This window comes from Camelus ferus, chromosome 13 (assembly GCF_009834535.1).
Source record: "Camelus ferus isolate YT-003-E chromosome 13, BCGSAC_Cfer_1.0, whole genome shotgun sequence".
In the NCBI taxonomy this organism is placed as follows: domain Eukaryota; kingdom Metazoa; phylum Chordata; class Mammalia; order Artiodactyla; family Camelidae; genus Camelus; species Camelus ferus.
In genome coordinates this window covers 3185890-3191581 of record NC_045708.1, presented here as the reverse complement: position 1 = coordinate 3191581, position 5692 = coordinate 3185890, and the positions used below count along the sequence as shown (strand labels likewise).

Here is a 5692-nt window from a genome sequence, read left to right as displayed (position 1 = left end):
ATTGTAAATTATTGCCAGTGAGTGGGAAATACTTAAATCCTGCTAAATTGACCTTAAAGTTTTGCCTAATACTCTCATCAGACACATGATTTTCTTTCGTTTCAGGTTGTCCCTGGCTTCGCCCAACCCCTGTCCCGCTGGCTAATGTCACAAGTCTCCTTGTAACAGGACTGTTTATCTTCACTTCTATTCTTAGCAAGCAGAGCCTTGGAACCGGAAGGAGGAGGGTCTCTGCTTTTACAGGCATTTAAAGGCCAATTCATGGAATGGGTCGATTCTGACCAGAGCAGATGCTTCATGGAATGGTGGCTGAGCACACGGTCTGAAAGCCTTGGGTGACGTCAGCTCAGTGACACGGAGGACACAGGGCTTCTCTTTCTCCCGGAGAAACTGTGGTCAGTCTGGGTGGGAGGGATGGAGTACGTGGGGGTGCGGAACAGGGTCTTGTTAATGCCGGTGTGGTGACTTTCAAGGCACAGACGGTTGATGGCTGGAATCACTAGCCTGGAACCAATGGGTCAAGCCTCATTTCCATGGAGGAAGGATTAGAAATTGGAAATGCCTTGATCTCTGTTCAGTGTCAGAGAGAGCACAGCTGGGATCTGCTGTCTGCAGAGCAGTGGGGAAGGGGAGGAAGAGGAGGGAACGTCAAAATCAGGTGGATGTCCACCAGCCAGCTGTGTGACCTGAGACAGGTGACTTTGCCTCTCTGAACCTTACTTAGTTTCAACTCCCTTCTCATCTTTCAGGACTGAACATAAATCCCACCTCTTTGGAGAGGGCTTCCAGGACTGCCTACCTGCACAGGGGTAATGTTCATCCCATCTCTCTCAGTCAGTCTTCTCTGTCTGTGCTTCTTGAGTGACCCTTAGGAGCATCTGGAACACTGGTTCGTTACTCAGTGTTTGTCCTCCCTGCTTGAAGGCAAAGTCCACATAGGCAGGACTTCGTTTTTCGCTCATGACTGGATCCCTAGCGTTGATCACAGTCCTGGGCACGCAGGGGAGATGGTTTGAATGAACGACAGTGTGGATGGACATGAATACCCCCTCTTGCTCGCTCCCGAGGGAAACGAGGGAGGCATCTCTGTGAGGAAGGAGGACAGTGTCCGAGTCTTCCTGGAAGTTGGGACCCAGGGTGTTTCCAGTTGGTTTAGAGCACAAACAGGAGTCATGATGATACTGATAATGGCCTGCATTTATGCAAAACTACGTTCTTTTCATTTATATTTGTATTTGTGCTCTTCTCTGGTCACCATGGCAACCCTGCCAGACTAGCCCGAGGACCATGTAAATCAAAAGCTTAACTAAGACGTAGAAAAGTTAAGGGACTTAGCTAATGCTGCAGTGGGCTTAAATGGTACCGTCCTTAATTTCAGGGCTCCTCACGTTCAATCCAGTCCTCTTTCTACCCACTCCCCACAAGCACCTTCATACTTTGAATTAATCTGTACGCTTGAAACAGACAACTTACAAATTTTAAAAAATCCACCGTTTTCATGTACTGTGCACAGCGGCCCTCTGTGGGGCTCTTTCAGGGTTTACCTCTACGTGGGCCGTTGCACATCCATTGCACATTCTTAACCAGCCAGCCTTTAGCCGATCAGCTGACCACCAACATGTGCATGAGATCTGCTGAGCTCAACCGAGCCCTGTCCAAATCAACAGAACTTCCCAGCTAATGTATGGACCGTGAGCCCAGTAAATGCTGTTTTAAGCCAGCAGTTTCCAGGGTGGTGTGTTATGCGGCACAGCTGACTGACACACACCCTTCAGTGAATGCCTATCACAGGCTTGAATCTCAATCCTGGCATCATTGGGAAACACAGCTCCTGATCTCCAACAAGTTGTAATCTAGTGTTGGACTCAATGTGTAGACAATCAAGTGTCATAAGATGCAAAACTGGGTAAGCATAGTACTTGAGGTCCAAGCCTTGGGAGAACTAGGGGAGAAAGTGAAAATCTAAGTCCGAGAGTTGGGAAGACGTTAGAGGAAATGGAAAGGGCAGGAATGTCACCCAGGTATGCTCTGTGGGTGGATGTGCCTAGAAGCATTTCTGCTGCACCAAAAAGCAAAAGCCCAAGTTCCCTTCTGCAATCCCTTGAATAAAAAAGGAAATATTCTTTGGAGAGATCTTGGTCATTATTCGCTGTAATTGTGACAAGATGAACCAGTCAACTAGATTTCAAAGGGAGCTGCGGAGAGGGGTTAATTAAAAAAGGTTGCGTACCACATTTGGTAATTGACATGAAGAGCTATTTGCACGAGGAAAATCAGTAATTTTCAATTAGTGTGAAAGAAGGAATGGCTCAATGTCAATTCATCTTATGTGATTATGATTGTGGAGGATGTGCTGAGTGGAGTTGGGGGCACCAGGGGACCATCTCCTGTTCCATGAGAAGCTGTCGGAGGACAACCACAGTCATAAGAGAGTCAGGCTCCCCGGGGGGACCTCCCAGACCATTCCAGGTAGTTGTAGGATATGGTTAAACATGTTTCAGGTTGGATAGTCATCTCTTCTTAGAGTTTCCTGCTTATCTATTAAGTACCAAAGTTGCTTCATTATCAGTAGAGAAGTTTCTCTTAACTGAAGGTCACGAGCAACAAGAACAGATGGTAACGTGGTCGGTGAAGGGGAGTCACAGGTGTTTTCTGGGGAGCACTAGCATGGGGATGGGCAGCTCTCGGGCAGAGCCTCCCTCCCTTCCTCCCTCCCTCCCTTCTCTTCCTCTTGTCTCTCTGCCTCCATCCCTGCATCCATTCCCTCCCTCCTTTCTCCTTTTTTCCTCCTCCCCACTCCCCCTCACCCTCCTCCCTCCCTTTCCCTCTGTATGGCCTGGAGATTGATCAGACCCAGATCACGAGAGCTCCCGCATCCTGAAAGACTTATGGAAATGGGAAATAAATACAGAGGTAAATACTCCCTTCACAAAGAGACCTTTTGCTTTATTCCAGAGTTTCCCCCGAGCTTCTCTGATTAGCCGGTTGGAGGTACAATAGCAAAGCCAGAGTTTAAGGAGTCGCCACCGCTCAGGTTTGCAGTTTCCAGCTCGTGAAACTCCCTCAGACCTCCTGATGGACTGCGAGTCCAGGATTACAGAGCCCTGTCCCCTGATCCGAGTCAGGCCCCGTAGGGAGCAGGGCTGCGGTCTGAACCTGGACGTGAGGACCCTGGAGCCACAACGTCCAGCCCTGCACCCTCGGAACACAGCTGAGGTCAAGAAATCCGCCCAGCGTTGGTGCTCTGGAGTAGCTCACAGCAAACCCCTCCCCGTGTGACTTAGATGAGACGCCCCCCGACCGCCTTCCTCACCTGGGATGAGACGGGATGCAGCCCTCCACAGGCTTACTCTGTCTCGTCAAGGCTCAGCTGAGCAGCTCGTACCCGCCGCCAGTGGGAACAAAGTGCTTGTTCACCAGCCTGGCCCCTGTTCTCTCCTCCCCCAGGCCCATGTCCATCTGTCTGAGCCGGCAGCACCTCTGGGGAACAGGCCAGCCTTGGGGCAAAGGGTCTCTACTCTCCCATCTCCCCTTCCTTTCACACTTTCCTGGTCCTTCTGGCCTCATTACTGTCTCTGCAAAAGGGAAACACTTTTGCCAACCCTTGAGATGTTTGCAGACTTTGTGGTCACTGGGTTCTCCTGGTGCAGTATCCCCTATTTAGAATAGGCCCTCCCCTATTTAGAATAGTCCCTCCCTATTTAGAATAGCCCCTCCCCTATTTAAGAATACTTCCTCCCTTATTTAGAATAGCCCCCAATCAGAATAGCCCCTCCCCTAATTAGAATAGTCACGCCCCAATTAGAATAACCCCTCTCAGATTAGAATAAACCCTCACTACAGTAAGCCTTCCCTAATTAGAATAGTCCAACCTCTAATTAGAATAACCCACCCCAATTAGAATAACTCCTCCCCTAATTAGACTGGTTAGTCTTTAATTAAATCAGTCTCCCCTAAATTAGGATAACTCCACCCCTAATTAGAATAACTCCTATGATTAGAATACCCACCCCAAATCAGAATAACAACCCCCTGATTAGATTAGCCACTCCTTAATTAAAGCGGCCCCTCCCCTAATTAGAATAGCCCATCCCCTAATTAGGATCGCCCCTCCCCAATTATAATAGCCCCTCTCACAGTGGTCCTTTTGCATCAAGTGTCTCCTTACTGCCTTGGGTTTCCTTTCCCTTCACGGCCTAAACTCTGAGGCAGGTGCAGCTCCCAGTGAAGGAGCAGCGGCTTGCTGGCCTCCTTCTCCGCTCCGGATGATGACAGTGGCCGTCCTGTCCCTAGAGCGCCCACTTCCTCAGCCCGCCAGCCCCCCAGTCCCAGGTGCTGCACGCGGCGGGCCCCGTCAGTGCCCAGTTTTGAGTGACCAACGACAAGAGCCAACAACGCCTGGGGCGCACTCCACGTGCGAGGCCTGGGGCCGGACGGGGGCGTCCCTCCCTGAGCTGCCGCTGACTGGCCTCTGACAGGACAAGCACGGAAATGGAAGGGAAGCATCTAGACCTGTAACAGCACTTGGCAGAGTCAGTGTCTTTCCTCTGACCGCGGTAATACTGTTTTAGATTGGTGGTTGTCTCTCATGCCTGTTTCTATCTCGTTTACCTACCAATTTCCTTCCCTCCCCCCGGCTTTATTGAAGTGTAATTGGCAAATGAAAACTGTATATACTTAAGACACACAACGCTCTGTTTTGATACACGTATACGTTGTGAAATGATTGCCACAATCAGACATAATTACCATTCTGTGTGTGTGTAGCGAGAACACCTAAGATCTGATTTACTTAAAACATACTTCACCAGAGCGATGGTCTGCGATGGAGGGGCGGCTTGAGAAGCTGGGCTCTCCCTGGGGTCTGCGGCGGCGCCCAGCCTCTCAAAGGGGCGCCCTCCACCTGCACAGCACAGAGGCTCCTGCCCTTGAGGCTGAAGGCAGGTCCCTGCTGTGCAGGTCGGGCATCTTCACAGAGATGGGAGAGTGCGGGCGGGGGGCGGTGAGGGTGCCGGATCCCTCCGAGGGCGAGCTGGTGATGCCCGGCACTTCTGGAACACCTACTATGCACCAGGCACTGATTAAGGTCTCTGGGTGCCTCAGGACGGGAGTGTGTGCACATGCCTGGGGGTATACACGTGTCTGCATGTGTGTGCGCACATGTGTGTCTGCTCATGTGTGTCTGCTCACACATGTGGGCGTGTATGTGGGGAGAATAAAACAGTCTCTCGTCGACATGAGGGGCTCATTCTCCACCTTACCTGCACTCCCCCAGGCGGACTGCCACCCTGGTTCTGGGGCTTTGGTCATAGCCCACAGTGATGGCAGGGACGGGCTCCACCGTGATGGCCAGGTCCCCTTGCCCCGCCCTCCCCAGTAAAGGGGCTGAGGGTGCATCCTCCACACCCCAAGAGGAGGGACAGATGAAAACCAGTAACTGACCTCGGGGAGAAGGGGTGACCCTTGGAGAGTCACCATCAGGACACTCATCAGCTCACTGGGGCTGGTTCCCTGTGACCAGTGAAGGAGAAAAGACCAGCTGATGTGTCCACCTGTGTCCTTATCCCCACGCGGTGGCCTGCTGCTAAATAAAGCACAGTGTTTCTTCCAGAGACGCAGGACGCAGTCATCCTGGCCAGATCCTTCCCAGGCTGCTCCTGGGCCCCTTGCGTGGGCTCGGCCAGGTAGTCGT

General features: G+C 51.5%; 1 long non-coding RNA gene across 1 annotated transcript; it reads left to right on the top strand.

The window, feature by feature from the left end:
- Positions 1 to 253: 253 nt before the first annotated feature.
- On the top strand, positions 254 to 4711 carry LOC116668154. Its single transcript, XR_004325221.1, has 3 exons — positions 254 to 395; positions 750 to 809; positions 2956 to 4711. It is a non-coding gene; the product is annotated as an uncharacterized LOC116668154 (long non-coding RNA).
- Positions 4712 to 5692: the final 981 nt, after the last annotated feature.